The sequence below is a fragment of the Delphinapterus leucas genome, chromosome 6 (assembly GCF_059928025.1).
Source record: "Delphinapterus leucas isolate spDelLeu-1000000601 "Yukka" chromosome 6, BTC_Dleu_Yukka2, whole genome shotgun sequence".
Classification (NCBI taxonomy): Eukaryota; Metazoa; Chordata; class Mammalia; order Artiodactyla; family Monodontidae; genus Delphinapterus; species Delphinapterus leucas.
The window spans coordinates 29,871,710-29,888,537 of NC_143134.1; the positions used below are offsets into that span (position 1 = coordinate 29,871,710).

At 54.3% G+C, this 16,828-nt stretch overlaps 1 protein-coding gene across 11 annotated transcripts in view; it reads left to right on the plus strand.

The window, feature by feature from the left end:
* SEMA4D (semaphorin 4D) overlaps nucleotides 1–16,828 on the plus strand; it is a 109,012-nt gene that overhangs the window by 45,217 nt on the left and 46,967 nt on the right. The window lies entirely within an intron of this gene.

The following is a 16,828-nucleotide window of genomic DNA, read 5'->3' on the forward strand; positions in this document are numbered from 1 at the left end:
GGGTGGAGGGCAGGCCCCGTGGGAAGGAAGGAGGAGGGTGGGGGGCAGTTGGCGCTGCTGCAGGGGTGGTGTCTGCCCGCTGTTAGGCGTGCTCCTCCTGGGTGACTCGGGTCCTCTAGACTCGGGCTTGGCCGCTTGTGACAGGGTTTGCAGACAGTCCTGGCACACCGAGGGGTGGGTGTTTGCCTGGTGCACTTGAACCAGGTCCCAGGGCTGATCCAGGGTCTGTGCCTGGTGGTCTGTCTGCTTCCTTACTGGGAAGGGGTGAGGAGGGCGGGCCAAGGACCCCGGCCATGCCGGGCAGTGTCTAGTGCTGACCCCTCCAGGCCTGCATGGCTCTACCCCCCCACGAGTGGGTTTTGACACAAGAGCTCGAGGTGGGGAGGGTGTGTGGTGCTGATTCTTTGCCAGCTGTCGGGTGCCTGCAGAAGTGAAACTCATCTCTCTTTCCAAATTTCACCTTGGACTCCGTACTTCCAGCCAGCAGAGGAGGTGGCCCTGGCCAGGTAGTTTCTTCTGATGTTTCAGCTCGCGCTGACACTTGCCTCTCCTTGCTGCAAGCCCCCCGCTCCTGAGATTCTGCAGGCACTTGGCTTCCTTATAATTCCTCCTGTGCTGCTGTGACCAAGTAAGAAGTTCAGTGCTCCTTGCAGAGCTTTTTATATTTAATAGACACTGGGGAGCTTGAGAACATGCAGCCACTCCTTCTGCGCCTGTGGGGCTGTGGCTGGGTGCCGGGCAGCTCCTTGGCCTCTGTCCCACACAGCCCCTCCCACTGCTGTGGCACTGACCATGACCCAGGCCGCACAGGGGAAGTAAACCTAGTTGGGGCCCAGAGGCTGTGGCCGGCAGGGGTGGGAAGGACGTGTGACGCACTCCCGGTGGCCTGGCCGGGGAGGGGGCATTAGTAACATGCGAGCTCGCCAGCCTTGCCTGTGACAGTCAGCGAGTCCGTACCTGCACGATTCGGGCATGTGCACATCGAGCTGCGTGTCCAGTGGGGAGGAGAGACGTTTAAACCCAGCTGTGGGGCGTGTGCCGTGCGTGGGAGGCGCTGTCGGTCCCCCACGTCTGCCTCCTCCCTGCCCTGCTGGGTGATAGCCCCCTGCGTGAGGAGGTCACCCTACTGCCAGCCCCCAGCCCTTTGTCCCAGCGGTGGAGCCTGTTGCTGCGTGGCTGATCAGAGGCCACAGTTCAATGGGATTTTAGTGCAGGTCCAGGTAGGAAAGCTGGAAACAGAAAGCACTGGTCTGGTGTGGAGGTGGAAATGGTGAGAGCGACCCAGGAGTTATGCCCGCAGGAAGCAGCCTTGATGGCACGTGGGCTGAGGGGGCCAGGCGTTTGGGACCCTACAGCCCTGAGAAGGAAGCCCTAGTTCTGGGCGGGAGGTGATTTGTGCCCTCTCACTCTTCCTGCCTCTGGGCTCCCTTTGCCCCCTTCTTGTGGTGGGGGCATCCTGACACAGCCTGGCCCCAGGCCAGAGCCCAGGGTCACCCTTACAGTATCAGCATTCTGGCCACATCTCTCTTCTGGCTTTGGCCCTGATATGCTGGGCTCTCGCCTCAGCACCTTTGGGTTGTCTGCCTGGAAACGCATGTTTCCCCCAACTGGATGATGGCTCATCCACCACTCATACCCCCGAAAGTCCCCAGGGTGGCCTGTCCATTGAACAGACCCTCCTGAGAGTACCCAAGATGGCATGTCCACCAGGCAGACCCCCTGAGAGCCCCCATGATGGTCTGTCCATCGTGGCCTCCTTTTTTTCTGGAAAATCAGGGACATGCTACCCAGAGGGTATTGGGCCACGTTTGAAGGGTGTGGAGGATGCCCTGAGTGGCTGATATGTGGAAGGTGCCCGAGCAGAGGACAGGGCCAAAGGGGTCAGCGTGGCTGGGAACAGCAGTGTGTAGGGTGTGTACAGGTGAGGGGCTATAGGAGAGAAGCTCCATGTCCTGGGTGACCCACACAGGGAGGATCAGGTCAGAGGGCACGTGATGACCACTGGGCCTCCATTGTCTGTCTGGACTGTTCTTGGTGAGACTGAAGGCAGGCTGGTTTGTCCCTGGCGCTTTTGCTTACCCTAGCTGGCTCTTGGCAGCTGTGACCAAGGCCATGCACTGACTGCAGAATTATTATACAGAGCATTCTTGAGCCAAATAAGGTTGTATTCATGCTTAAAATTGATGCTAAGATGTGGTGAGCTTGAACATGGGTCAGCTGGTTTTCATTTGACCTAAGTTTGTGCATTTGGTTCTTTGCTAACTTTTTGTAAAGGTGCAAGTACCTGTAAATAGGTTTATAAAAATAGACACTTCTCTAGCTGTTTACCATAAATTGAATCGACACATTGATACACTCTGGGGACTGAGGTCTGTGGTGGGCTGCAGAGATCTTGAGATTGGTCTGCTGAGCTAGTGCTGATCAGAGGAGCACCTTTTCAGTGGAAGCGGAATTAAATTTTGCATCTCGTTATTTGCGGAAGGCAAAGGCTGCTGTTTGAAACCCTTAGCCTCTTGTTTGGTACCTTAATTTTTTTGTGAACTCTTTAATCACAGAAGAAAAGTGTTTCTGCAAGTGTTTCCTTTTTTTTAAGACACAGATTTTATTTTTTTTAATTTTTTAAAATTAATTAATTAATTTTTTTTGGCTGCGTTGGGTCTTCGTTGCTGCATGCGGGCTTTCTCTAGTTGCAGGGAGCAGGGGCTACTCTTCGTTGTGGTGCGCAGCCTTCTCATTGCGGTGGCTTCTCTTGTTACCGAGCGCAGTCTATAGGACACGCGGACTTCAGTAGTTGCAGTGCATGGGCTCAGTAGTTGTGGCTCATGGGCTGTAGAGCGCAGGCTCAGTAGTTGTGGCGCTCCGGCTTAGTTGCTCTGTGGCATGTGCGATCTTCCCGGACCAGGGATCGAACCCGTGTCTCCTGCATTGGCAGGCAGATTCTTAACCACTGCGCCACCAGGGAAGCCCCCAAGTGTTTCTTTTAATGTTACTGCTACTTTAAGAAAATTGCCTTCAGAGCTAATCATCTTCGTAGGCAATTTACAGACCAGAGTGGTTTTGACTCGCAGCAAGCAGACCGTAAAGGATTCAAAGAAACTCTGTTTTTTAAAACAGATAGCTCATATATTACAAGTCTATGAAAATATTCTAAAATTGTAAAGCATGTTGCAGACTACAATACATAAGTTATTTATAATTCTAGTCAATGAGTATAAAGAATATTTCAGTCCATTGCCTCAAAATATCTTTAAAGCCAGAAACGTTCGTGTTTCTCATGAACAAAATAAAGCGTTTTCATAATGCTGGTTTGACTGGAGCAGCTTTTAACTCATGATGGGATAGATTAATATTTTCCCGAATTTCATGAGCCCAGCTCTGTCACTAGCTGAGGGTCACAGTCACCTGGCTCCATCGACCAAGTCACGGAGCATGTCTTCTTGGACTTTTGATGGGAACCATCACAAGGCCCTGGGAGGCTCTGGAAGTCGACCCCAAGCCATCCCAGGGCGTGGCGTTCCCAGAGCCCACCCCAGCTGTGGCCCTCCTGCTTCTCCTGCATCTTGTCTCCAAGCCTGCAGCTCAGGGCATTGTCACCAAAGGCTCTGAGGGAGAGGAAGGTGTGAGAGGTCACGGGACAGGTGCCTGGGTCAGGTGGGGCTGCTCCCTGCAGAGTCTGCATCACCGCCCCTTGTCACAGTCTTACTGCACCTAGCGCAGACACTGACCCCTCCCACTGCCTCTGTGGCTCATTAGGAACCGTCCAGTTAGAAAGGGCAGAGGCCATCGTGCTGGTAGCTGCCTGGGCGCTGTTTGTTTCAGCAGGTGGGATGGACCTGGTTGCTGTGTTTAAGGGATTTTAGAGTTGAGGTCTGGGACAGAGCAAGTTACTGTCCTGCCGGGGCAGGGCGTGGACCTCTCATACAGTGTAGCTCCGTCCGTCAGATGGGTGCGGCCAGCCCCAATCCAGCTTATGACTGAGGCTCAGACACCCAGTGTGCGTGGCAGTCATCTGTGTCTGCCCATATCACGACCCAGCTTCCTTCAGCCCAGGACTTGTCAGCCAGTCCTCTGTCCTGGTGGCCGCATAACCAGAGGTAGACACCAGAGTCTGTGCCTGTGGCAGGCAGCACGTGTGGGTTGGCGCCTGCTGTCACCAGATACCGCTGTGTCCCAGGCCTGTGTCCTCCCCTCATGGAGCCCAGAGTTGCTCATGGCAGCAGCAGAGGTGCAGGTGCTGCATTTTGGGGAAGGGGAGGTTGGTGTGGTGCTGGGTGCCGGTTGGAAGCCGTGTCTGGGAGGCTGAGCCTGCGGTGTCTGCCCATCTCCTCGTGTTTGTTCACGACCATGTGTGGGCACCACCATCCCCACGCTGTGCCCCCTTCCAGCCCCCGCGGGGGACGGCCAGTGCCACACTGGTGCTCGTGTGCCCCCGCCCAGCCAACCCCACAGACAGTGTGGCGGTCCCAGGCCCGCTCATGGGAGATGTGCCGATGGGCAGTGGTCAGGAGACAGAAGAGGCGCTCCTTTACCAGCACTTTTTCCTGCGTTGGTTTTTGGCCAGCGGTGCAGAGGTGCTCTGCACACACCACGTCCCCATTCACCCTCGTTGCCACCTTGCAGCCACCACATGACCAGATGCCACGACTCTCCCTGTTTTCAAGGCTGGACACTGACTCTTGGAGGGGCTGAGGGGCTTGCCCGGGGCCCTGCAGGGGAGCCAGGAAGAAGGGCAGCTTCCCATTCTTGCCCCGGAGCCCAGAGGCCCTCGGTGACTGCGTGGCCAGGCCTGTGTGATCCCTGGGCACCGAGGGGCGCGCCCTCGGCAGGACCCCTCCCCCCTCCCTGCAGGGCTCTAAGGGCCTTTCTTCTTGGGGACAGGAGCTCCTGCCTCCTCCTCCCTCGGCCTGGGCTGGCCCTGCCCACCCCCCTGAATGAGCCCACACAGGAGAACAATTGGGCCCACATCGATGGAGCACAGCCGGCCATTGAAAGGGACAAGAATGGGGCAAGCGTGTTCCATGGCCCGAGGGAGGCTCACTGCGGGGCCTTGTCCCGCTGCTGAACGGCGCCTTGTCGTGGCCCCAGTGGGCCCAGCTGCCCGTGGGCCATCCCTGTGGCCCCACCCGGGCTGCACCCTGGAGACCCAGGTGTCAGGACAGACGCCCTGGGCAGCAGAGCTCCCCGTGAGGGTGGGGCGGCCGGGCCAGACCGCATCCTGAGCGCCATCCTGCCCGTGGCCAGGGTGGGGTCAGGGAGCCAGCAGCAAGTGTGGCCCCAGGAGAGGGGAGGCCGCCGGGCCTGGCAGCAGGGGCTTGGCTCTTTAGGGTTTGCTGCCAAGAGGCTCAGCATTTTCTTTTCTTCCTTTCGTTTTTCCAGATGGTATGATTTGTTATTTCCTACTAGAAGAATCCAGAAGGATCTATAAACTACCGGGTAGAAGAATGTATAAAAATCAGAGTTTGGTTTTTTAGTTCTGAGTGCCTGACGTGTGGCACCTTGTTTAATCCTCTCAATAATTGGGATGAGTTCCAGTCATCCCCATTTCATTGACGAGGAGATGTGTACAGTAAGGCTGAGTACTTAGTGCATCCCAGCATCTTCTTACTATTCGTGCCGATGGGGTTTTGTTTTCCCACTTCTCACGGCTCAGTTGAATGGGAGCGGGCTGAGTAAGCAGGCAGGTGTCCTTCTGTCCCCCCACCCGAGTGACCAGGGCCTGAATGACCAGTCACTCTTCTAGAGGACTGGAGGAGTTTGTCTGTGAGAAGTCCATCTGTCCATGCAGTAGGTCAGCAGGCGTCCAGGGCTGAGGCTGTGATGCAGGGCAGGTGCTCTGCTGGCCAGGAGAGGCTCCTGGGTCCTTTACCTGGGCAGCTGATTCAGGTCCCTGTGGATGTGTCACAGCAGATGTGGATATGGGGCAGGGAGTCGTTTGTCACCTCCCTTTATTGTTTGGATTGCTTAGGTCTCTTGGTTTCTCCCTTTCATATGTGCTTGGTAAGAAGCCGATGAAGGCCACGGGCCTTGAGTCCAGTCGGACTCAAGTGTGTGAAAGTCCGAGAACTGGGGAGGGCTCTGTCCCTGGGGGTCCAGAACGGGGTGGGGTGGCCAGAGACACACCAGAAATTCCGCCGTGCCAGCTTGAAAAAGCTGCCTGTGCTTAAGGGCCTCATAAAAAGAGACAGTGGCGGGAAAGTGCCCAGGCTGGGAACTGTGGAGGGAGAGTTCTGAGATTAGAATTAACATAGGAATAGGGCTGTGAATGGGGGTGTTTGTAATCCTTCCAAAATTGGGATAAAATTTGCATCTGAATGACTCATCAAGTCAAGATTACCTTGGAATGTGTGGTTTCCTTCTTATTTTCTAGTTCCTATTAACAATCATTTGCATTTTTATTCAACCAGCATTCTTAAAATACATGCTACTTTACGATTGCCCTCATCCTGACTTTTCCTAGCCTGGATTTCTGTGTTGGCATCTCCAACGCTGTCTGACCTCATGGAGGGTGTGCAGGAGTGGCATTCTCCCCTCTCAGCGGCCCCCATCCAACAGGGCACCTACGTGGACTCTTAGCTCTCAGGCCAGCTGGCTAACTCAGCCCTCAAAGGCAGATGGGTCTTGTTTGGACTTCCCAGTATTAAAAAAGTAAATCTTAATTACTTTTCAGTATCAAGAAATTGGGAGACCACCTAAAAACCTTATTTTTTTCTAGGAGAAAAATTAGGAGTTGTGCTCTTGTAGGGCCACATTACTGAATGGCAGTAGGGCTCTGCTAGGGGGTCTGCAGGTCCCTAAACACGTCCACATTCTAGTCCCTGGAGTGACTGTGTTGCCTTACACGGTAAAGGGACTTTGCAGATGTGATTTAAGTTAAGGATCTGGAGATAGGGAGATTATCCTGGTTTATCTGGGTAGGCCCTCAATGTAATCACAGGATCGTAATAAGAGAGTCAGAAGGGCAGAGAAGAGAGAAGATGCTGTGCTGCTGGCATAGGGGAGGAAGAACTTTTCCTCTGCTCTTAGGTTTGGTGATTGGGGCCTGTGAATTAAACTGACAGCAGATTAAAGGGGCGAAAGGCATACAAAATTTAATATTGTTATATGCACAGGGACTTCACACAAAAGAAGTAAAAACCCAAAGAAGCAATTAAACTTGGGTCTTATATATTACTTTAACAAAGGGCAATAAATTTTGAAGTGACAAGACGAAGGAAAGTGGGGTTGGGTCCCTAGGGATAGTAAATTGTGGGAAGGTGACTAGGAAGCATATGGTAGATAAAGGATGTTTAGTAAGGTTAATTATGCAGACTCATCTCAGTGTCATCTCCGGTACACTTTTACGGAGAGAATTTATGTCCTGCTTTTAGGCAAATGGGGGAGGGCAGGGAGCTTTTCTTGTATCTGCTGTTCTCAGTTGCCTTCAGCTCAAAATAATCCTTATGCTCAAGCGGGCTCTTTGGCCTGTGCTCTTCACTAGCTTTAAGGTAGAGGAATGGGCCACCAGCCAAGGAATGCAGGAGGCCTTTGGAAGCTGTAAAAGGCAAGGTAACAATTCTTCACAGAACCTCCAGAAGGAATGCAGCCAGCTCTTGAATTCTAGCCCAGTGAGCCCCATGTCAGACTTCTGACCTCCAGAACAGTTGGGATAATAAATTTATGCTGTTTTAAGTCACCAAGTTTGTGGTATTATTTTACAGCAGCCATAGGAAACCAACGTAGGTCCGTTAAGATGTGGTTTTGTGCTAAGAGGAGCTTCACAATCACTTATGGAGACAAGATAAATGAAACCATTACTGACCAGCAAAGAAAATGTAAAATCTAGTGTGAAATTGTGTCATGTAGACCAGTGGTATTCAAACTTTAGGTAAGAAGTACCTAGAGGGCTTAAGCAGACATAGCTTGTGCAAACTTGGAATGCTGTTGGGGAGCCGTGAATGTGCCCGTGGACTCCGCTGCTGCTACTGCTGGCCTGGCATGGAGCTTTGCATCCCCTTCTAGACTGCAGGTGCTGCAGGGGTTTAGAGCAGCTCAGAAGCAGCTGGAAGTCCTGCTGGCTTGCAAAGGGGCAGTAGGATTTAACAACAGGAGGGAAGGAGGAGGTGGTGTGTCTTGGGGGACTTGGACGGTGGGAGCAGGAAGTGTGCTGGCGCTCTGCCCTGACCTCAGCTGCACTGAGAAGGAGCCCCCTGCTCGGGGGCAGGATCAGTCATCCCTGGTCCAGCGTCTCTTCCTGCCCAGGGACCTGACCGAGCGTGCACTGTACATGAGGCACTCATGCGTTCAGGGCCAGGCGAGCAGCCATGGGCCCCAGGCATGCAGTATGGAGAGGACAGAGGACAGTGTGAACAGGGCAGGAGGAGTGCCTTCCCAGGTGCCCAGCCGGAGAAGTGAGCAGGGCCCCGCAGCCAACCCCCTCCTCGGTGCTGTCCGGGCTGCTGCTGGTTTAAGGTGCAGGGCCCAGCAGCCTGGCTCTGGCTGCCTTGGTGCCCCCGGCCCTGCCTCTGGTTGGATTATGCCCTCTCACAGACCTTCTTTGTGTCCTCTCCAGTGACACAGTTTAGCTTATGTGACCTTTTTTTTTTTTTTGCGGTACGTGGACCTCTCACTGTTGTGACCTCTCCCGTTGCAGAGCACAGGCTCCAGACACGCAGGCTCAGCGGCTGTGGCTCACGGGCCCAGCTGCTCCGCGGCATGTGGGATCTTCCCAGACCGGGGTACGAACCCATGTCCCCTGCATCGGCAGGCGGACTCTCAACCACTGCGCCACCAGGGAAGCCCTATGCGACCTTTTAATTCAACAAACTACCCCAGTTGGACTTTAGATTCAAGCCCCTTCTTCTGCTGTGGCTTGGGACCTGGGACGCATCTTTTCCGGCTTATATGTTTCTGTGGGATTTAGTGTCTTAGCCCCTCAATAGGGCTGCTGGTTTCGAGAAGCATCTGTGTGGCTCTCGATTAGCTTTGTGCCAGCCAGGCCAGTGGATTCATTTCCTTTATGGCTGTTTTTGGCTTGTTCTGTATAATTTCCTGAAAGTTAGAAGGTCTGAGTATTACGCCAGCACCCCCTCCCTACCCTACCAGCTCTTGCTGGGTTGGGTGTGCAGGATGCCGTACCCCTGGACTCTGTGAACTTGGGTTTTGGTGGGAGTGCCCTCTCTGGGGTGGGATTTGGCTGTGCTCTCGGCTGTGTGTGGGGGGGAGGTGGGTTTAATGCAGGAACAAGCTTTTGGAAATGGTTACACTTTCCGCCAGAGGTACTGTTGATATCATCCCCTTTCAGGTAAAGACTGTATCAGAAACTTTTCCCAGACCCTACCGAGGCAAAGTCTCTTTCCCAACAAACCATGAGAGCCAGTGCAGGTGTCTGAGGCGCCTGGAGCTGTGGGCACTGCTCCCGCTGTCCCCGTGTGAGCCTCACTCTGGTGCGCCGGCAAGGCCAGGGGATGCCTCTCCTGGCCTTGGCTTTCACAGGTTGCCCAAGTGCCCTCCTCCCTTCCACGGGTCTTCTTACTCTTTCTGCTGTGGAGTATGAATGTTAGGTCACTGCATGAGGCAGCTGTTCTCGTCAGCAACACCTGTCCCAAGATGTCCTCTGGTAAGCAGGTGCCACCCTGCAGGGTGACATCTTTTAGGACAGGACATGGGAGTCACAGGCTGAGATCAGTGCTGCTTGGAGGTGTGCAGAAGAGGTGGATTTCCTCAGACGCCAAGGACAAAGCTCCTTCCCTCTCTGATCAGTTTCTTTGGGGAAAAGTTGTTGTCGAAAGAGCAAAACGTGAAACTTGGCAGAGTTGGTGTGTGTGTTTTGTTTTGTTTTTTTAATTAATATTTATTTATTTTTGGCTGCGTTGGGTCTGCGTTGCTGCGTGCGGGCTTTCTCCAGTTGCGACGAGCGGGGGCTACTACTCTTTGTTGCAGTCCGAGGGCTTATCATTGCAGTGGCTTCTCTTGTTGCGGAGCACGGGCTCTAGGCGCACGGGCTTCAGTAGTTGTGGCGTACAGGCTTAGTTGCCCCGAGGCATGTGGGATCTTCCTGGATCAGGGATCAAACCCGTGTCCCCTGCATTAGCAGGTGGAGTCTTATCCACTGTGCAACCAGGGAAGTCCCGGCAGAATTGTTTTTTTATGGCTGCTGCCCTTAGCAGGATTCGGCAGCTACAGTGTGATGATCTTGTTAAAGGCTTAGCAAACGGCCCAGGCCATTCCGTGGTAGATTTTAATATCATCTGTGACATTAGTGGTTACCATCTATCGTGCCAAGTGGTGTCATAATAACCCACGTACTTTTTGAGGCCAGCTCTGTCTTACAGCTCAGAATCCGAGGGGCTGAGGGGTTAAATAGCTGGCCTGTGTCACACAGCTGGTAAGGGGACCCAGAGCTCAAACCCAGGCAGCTGGGCCCAGCACCCGGACTAATTTACGTCTCTCTTGTTGGGTAAATGGACGGGTCAGACTTGATGGGGCAGGGCAGCACAGATGCAGAGGGGAATGTGGTGTGACTGGGACATGGAGACACAGGTAACTAGAGTCGTGCTGGGGATTTGAAAGTGCAGATTCTGGTCTGGCTGAGGACTGGAAGTACTCGAATGCGGCTGTGAGGATGGCAGGACTGCACTCTTGGGGGGACTCGGGGCCACCTTCCCCTTCGCTGTAGGGTGGCCTAGGGGCAACAAGACTGAAAGAATCTGGAGAAACTGCTGTTGTTTGGAAATGACATGATTGTTTTGTAAGAAAAGTACTGAAAAATGCATTTCCTAATGTAAAAAAATGAGAAGATACAGAAAAGTCTAAAGAAAATATTTAAAGATGCCCCAGAAGCCCCCTGCCCAGAACTGAGCACCTCCCGCACCTGCCCCCTCTCCGCCTCGGACAGGCGATCATGACCTGCTTGCCTGGTGCCCTGGGCTCCAAGATCAGGTGCACTTGGCCCCAGAGAGCTCCCCTGCAAAGGCAGGTAATGCTGCCCTGTTGGGATCAGGGACTGAGCTCCAGTGAGCGCTTGGAACAGTGATGCCCACACCCTTCTGGGCGTGAGCTTTCCTGGCTATTTTTTTACATGAATAAGCTTACATTTAAGTGCTGTTTTATCGTCTCCTCTTTGCATTTAATAATGTATTGTGTTCATCCGTGTTTGTCAGCAAGCATTAACTTGATGGCAGAGCGTGCTATAATATTATTATTTATTTAGCCAGTTCCTGATGAGTGTACATTTAGATTATAAATTTTTATTTTCGTTAAAGTGACATGGAGGTAAAGATTCCTGGGCTGGCATCCTTTTGAACTTGTAGGATTGCTGAGTCCGAGGAAAGAAGCGTGGCAGAGCTTGTTAGACTCCTCCAGAAAGCCAGGCCCAGCTCCGCCCTCACCAGTGAGCAATAACTGTTGCAGGTCCCCTTGGCCTGGAAAGACGTGGTCCACGGGCTGTGCTGCTGGCCAGGTGCCAGCTCCTGCCAGGGTCGGGGTGTTGGGGGAGGCTTGGCAGCCTGGCAGCAGGCACCTCCAGGAAGGCAGTAAGTTGTTTCACACTGAAGACTGAGGGGCTTGTAATCCACTGACGGTGGGTTCCGTGCATGAGCAGGAGGGAGGGAGGGGGCTTACCCAGCGCGGCTCTCCTGGTTTTTGGAGAGAGCAGAGAGATGCCCCAGGGACCTCGCAAGGTAGGGGGCCGGGGCGCCAGGGATGGGCTGGGCAAGCTGGAGCAGAAGCTTCAAGTTTCTGGTCTGCAAGTTTGGAGAGCCTTGTTATGTATGTCCTCGCCTCTGAGTAATCCCCTCCCTGTGGCTGAAATATTTCTAGAAACTTCTGTCACCCGTGGATGCTTTGGGTGTGGTTGCCATCCCAAGCCTGAAGCCTGTCCTGGGCAGCCTCCTGCAGAGCCACCCACTGGGTGCCCCCCTCTGACCACAGGTCAGGGTGAAGCAGCAACTTCGGAAATGTCTTTTCCAAAGTGTTGTAGTTATGGAGTTGTTTTTTTGTTGTTGTTGTTGTTAACATAGTTCTTATTTATTTGTTTATTTTTAAATTAATTTTTATTGGAGTATAGCTGTTTTACAATGTTGTTAGTTTCTACCGTACAGCAAATTGAATCACCTATATGTATACATATATCCTCTCTTTTCTGGATTTCCTTCCCATTCAGGTCACCACAGAGCACTGAGTAGAGTTCCCTGTGCTATACAGTAGGTTCCCATTAGTTATCTATTTTATACATACTATGAATAGTGTATACATGTCAATCCCCGTTTCCCAATTCCTCCCATCTCCCTCTCCCCTTTGGTTGTAGTTATAGAATTTTTAATGAGGTTGTATTGTCAGTTGAGTTTGTCCCGTCTAGCAGAATGTCCCGTCTGAAACAGCTTGACATTGAACAGAAACCACATTCTTCTGAGCACGAAAGTAGTCCCTCTTCATTCACTGTGCAGGCTGCAGTTTGTATGAATTATTTCATTTCACTCTTACGCTTTTTTTTAAACTAGCAAGAAACGATGGGTAGTGTGCACTCCTGCCTGACCTAGTTAGCAAAGTGCATTTTTTTGGAAAGGGCGTGCTTCCCGGACTGCCCTGGGGAAAGGCATCTCCTGGAGGTGGGGACATGTGGATGGCCTGGAGATTGAGATGCAGCCGCCGTCCTTGGCCAGAACCGTCCTTTACAAAGTGTCCGCTGGGCTCCTAACTTGGAACAAGTTGAGATTTTGATGAGAAACTGCATTTAAATAAGCCCAGTTAGGCAGATGTGTTTACTAACGTGATGTGATCCACCTAGGTCAGGGTCTCCGACGTGGGAGTGGGGAAATTTCTGCTTTCCAGCCCTGAGGAGTGGAGAGGTGACGTGGGGAGCAGGCCTGGGGTGAGACGGTGGGTTTCAGACGCTTCACCCCACTGCTGGAAGGAAGAATCCCTGTGAGACGGCAGTGTATTCCTGCGGTCATAGGTGGCCTGACTCACTCCCTTCCTGGGCCCGCCCTGGGAAGGCTGTGGCAGTGATAATGGGGAAGTCATCGCTACCCCTTGCATCTGCTTGGCTTCTCACAGGTGACGAGTGACGCTAAGACTAGAGGTAACCAGGGGGAGATGGTGTGGCTGCTGGCTGCGGGGCCCCTGGTGGGTAGGGGGAGCTGCCTCCAGACCTGCGTCAGGTGGTCAGGTGCCTGGTGACCATTGCTGCGGAAGGAGCTGGGGCCACCTTGGCTGTCGGTGCCCTGGCTTGCGCTGCTTCCTGGGCCTGAGATGAATGACTTCTACCCAGGGGCCCCTCCCTGCCCCTCCTTATCAATTTCCAGACCCAGGGCTCTGGGGGGCTGTGAGGCACCCAGAGGCTGAGAAGGACGCCAGGGGGCTGATGGAAAGTAGGCAGGGCCGGGCCAAGCCAGCCCTGAGGGAAGCCCCATTGGCCGCTGACAAGGTCAAAGATCAGGACGAGAATTCTGCTTTTCCTGGTATCCCCACAGCCAGCCCAGGGTTGGAGCTCATTTTCTGCTCTTCTGGGAGCACTTCCTCCCTGGGGGCGCCCATCACCCCACATCTAGAGGAAGGGCTGGTGTGAGTGCTGTCAGGGTCCCAGTGCAGGGGAGAGCGCCGTCCTGGTAGAGGTGGAGGGCCGGGCAGGGCTGAGAGCTGTCTGTGTCTCAGTTTCCTCCTGTCTGAAATGAAGGGCCAAGTCCTCCGGGGCTCTGAGGATTTACCGGGTTGACATGTGTGCAGCTTTGAGAGGCGTGCCTGGAGTCTGGCCCAGGATTCCCACCGTCTGCCCTGCTGCCCAGCGCCCACCTGGGCGGCTGCAGGTATTCCCGGCCCCCATATCTGTGCCTGGACTTGGCCCTCAGCAGGTGCTCACAGGCCTGCCTGAGTCCCTTGCTGTGTCCAACATGCAGTGACTCAGATGTCCCCAGCAGGGACCTGACTGGTGGCACCGAGTGTAGAGCCCAGAGGGAAGCTGTGGCAGTGGGGGTGGCAGTGTCCTGAATCCGTGACCGCTGGGAGCATAAGGAAGTACCTTCATGGGAAGTGGTGCCCACACTGCCCAGGAGGATCTGTCTAGACCACGTCCTTCTCTGTGGTCACAGGGAAAGCAGAAGTGCCTGGGTGAGGCCTGGCCCACAGCCAGCTTTGCAGACAAGGGAAGCACCTATTCCCAGGACCGGGGACCAAGCCACTTTTGTCTGAGGCCAGCCCACCAGGCGCACACTCCCACCCCAGGGGGCAGCAGCCCACCCCGAGGGACCCAACGGACCCACCTGCCAGACCCTCCACAGGTGGACATTTGCCCCCTATGATTTCCTGCTCCATGTCCCATGACATGAGGATAGCAGGAGTCAGGTGGACCTCCTTGGACGCGGCGGTCATCAGGGACCCACTGGATGAGGAAAGCCTGACCCTGTGTCTCTCGTGGGACTACATGCTCACGAGGAGGCCCGGCACCTCGCCCAGGCCTCGGGTTGGTCTTAGCAGGGGGCGCCCAAGGAGGAGTGGTTGTTTCTGGGGCAGATGGCCCAGCCAGATGGCCGTGCTCCAGGTCCAGCTCAGCAGGAAGCGAGGCCTCCAAGCTTTGGCATCCTCAACAGAACAGGGATGTTTGATGTGTGCACACACCCCTATTTTCTATCAGCTGAGTAAGTCTGATGGTCAGAAAAGAGATTAGTGCAGCACAATTATTCACATTTACTCAGCCTTTAAAACCATGTGCATCTTACCAAAAAGGGTCCTAAGATGTTAGAAAACCAAGTCCTTTCCTCCGGTTGGCGCTGTTCTAGAACCACATTTGGGGTCCCCTGTATTCCATCCCTACATCCCATCCCCGTGTCCTTTGTTGCTGGACGAGGGTGCCCAGCATGCGCCAGGTGGCGAATGTGTGCAGCGCTCAGAGGCCTTTCCCTGGCCGGGCACCTGGTGTAACTGCGGCCGATGCTGAGGAAGGTGCCTTGCCCCTGTGCCCAGTCATTCTGGGCCCAGTCATTCTGGGCCGAGATACCATCCTCCACAGGGACAGGTTGGCACGACCCTAGTTGGGGAGTGGAGCTGGTGGCCTCGTGTATGTGGTTTAAGAATGTTCAGAATGTCATGTAGATTTTTCAGTTAATTTTGGTTCCCATGGATGGGGAGGATAGACCTCCTGGCTAGAGACCCCTCTCTCTGCCTCTGTTCCTGCTTCATTCCTAACCCCCTCCCTAGCAGTGGTCCCAGAGCAGAGGTGCCTCCCGGGCGCGGCAGGAGACAGGGCGAGGCTGGTTAACCCCTCAGCTGGAGTTTTCCACCTGGAAGATGACAGTGTGATGGTGATGCTCCAGCTGCCACTTTTCCGAGTCTCACACGTTCTGAATCATCTGGAAAGTGACACAGGGCTCAGAAAGGGAATGCCCTGTCTGCTGTGGAATTCCATCTGCTGAAAGGACAGGGCCTTTGCGGGCCCTGGGGCCATTAGGCTGGGCTCCGGGCAGGTTGCAGGTTAATAGGACCCGGGTCCGGCCAGCAGTGGCTTGTGAAACGTGGGTGGTCTCTTCCGTGTGTGGCGACTTCAGATTGAATTCCCGGACTGTGGGGTGTGTGTGGTTACTTCAGATGCCTCACTGTGACTTGGGCTTCGCTTCACACTGGGAATTCTAGCAGAGGTGACTCGCAGGCACCTTCCTGCCATCTGGAGGGATACAGGCATTTGATTTTTCCAATATGGCCGTCTCTCTGGACTGTGTGCCCTTCTGACCTTCCTGGCGGCTTCCACAGCACCTTGGGGTCAGACAGACAGAGGCCCCTTGGTCCACCGTTGACTAGGTGGGGGCTGGTGTGGTTTGACCACGGTACAGAGGCAGCAGAGTCTCAAAGTAACAGGCTTTGCTGCAAGGTGCTCAGCCGAGTCCAGGGCTGAGTTGGCGTTCCTGAAGTCCCCTTGAAGGGATGTGGAAGCTGGCGAGTCAGACTCAAAGGTTTGTGCGAGTGGTATGTGCACAGTAGAGAACAGTTGGAAGTCTAAAATCAATACTGAGGAGAAATTGGGCCCGAGATGATGGGACATGGCTGTTCCTTTGTGTCCTGCCAGGGTGAGGCGACCTGGACCTTCACGGCACTTTTGCCGGAGCGTGTGGATTCCCTAATGGGTTTTGCCAAGCTGGGAGGGAAGGCCACATCCGGGGAGGGAGGCAGGATTGAAAGAAGAGGGCCTCGTGTTGCCTCCGGCCTTTGCCGACTCGAGCTGGATGATGGCCTGTGGTTGAGCTGGCCTGACTTTGTACTTCTGCTGTGTATTTTTAAGGAATCACTAGATACGAAGGCAAAGAGAGTGGCATTTTGTGGTTTGGACTTAAAAAAGAAATCCCCGCTTGGGTCTGGGCTTGGTGAGGCTCCCAGGCCTGTCCTTCCCGCCTTGGCCGAGAGGAGAGACCTTCTTGTCCTTCTGCAGCCGGGCTGGGTCTGGGGGCCCTGTGCAGGGCAAGAGGAGTCTGCTCCCCTGGTGCAATCACACGTGCTTACCGGAGGACACTCGGAGGGGGCCGTGAGCACCTGGGGGTGCAGGATACTGCCCCAGGCAGCCCTGAGTGCAGTCCTCTGCCAGCTCCAGATTCCAGATGGTTCTTTCTGGGCAGATTCTGTGACGTCTTCACCAAATGGTGAAGAGAAGAAACCACTGTTTCTGAAGTGCCAGCCATGTAGCAGGGACGCCCCTCATCTTTCCCCTGAGTTCCTGGAGAAGGAGGGGTGGGAGCTGCCGGCCCCAGGGCAGAAGGAGCACCTGCTCAAACTGGAGACACGAGGCTTCCCCAGAGAGTGGTTTCTGTCCTGCTCACTGTGACGTGCCCGCCCCACCCCCAGTGTGATGGGCTGTCCTGAGCTGTCAGGT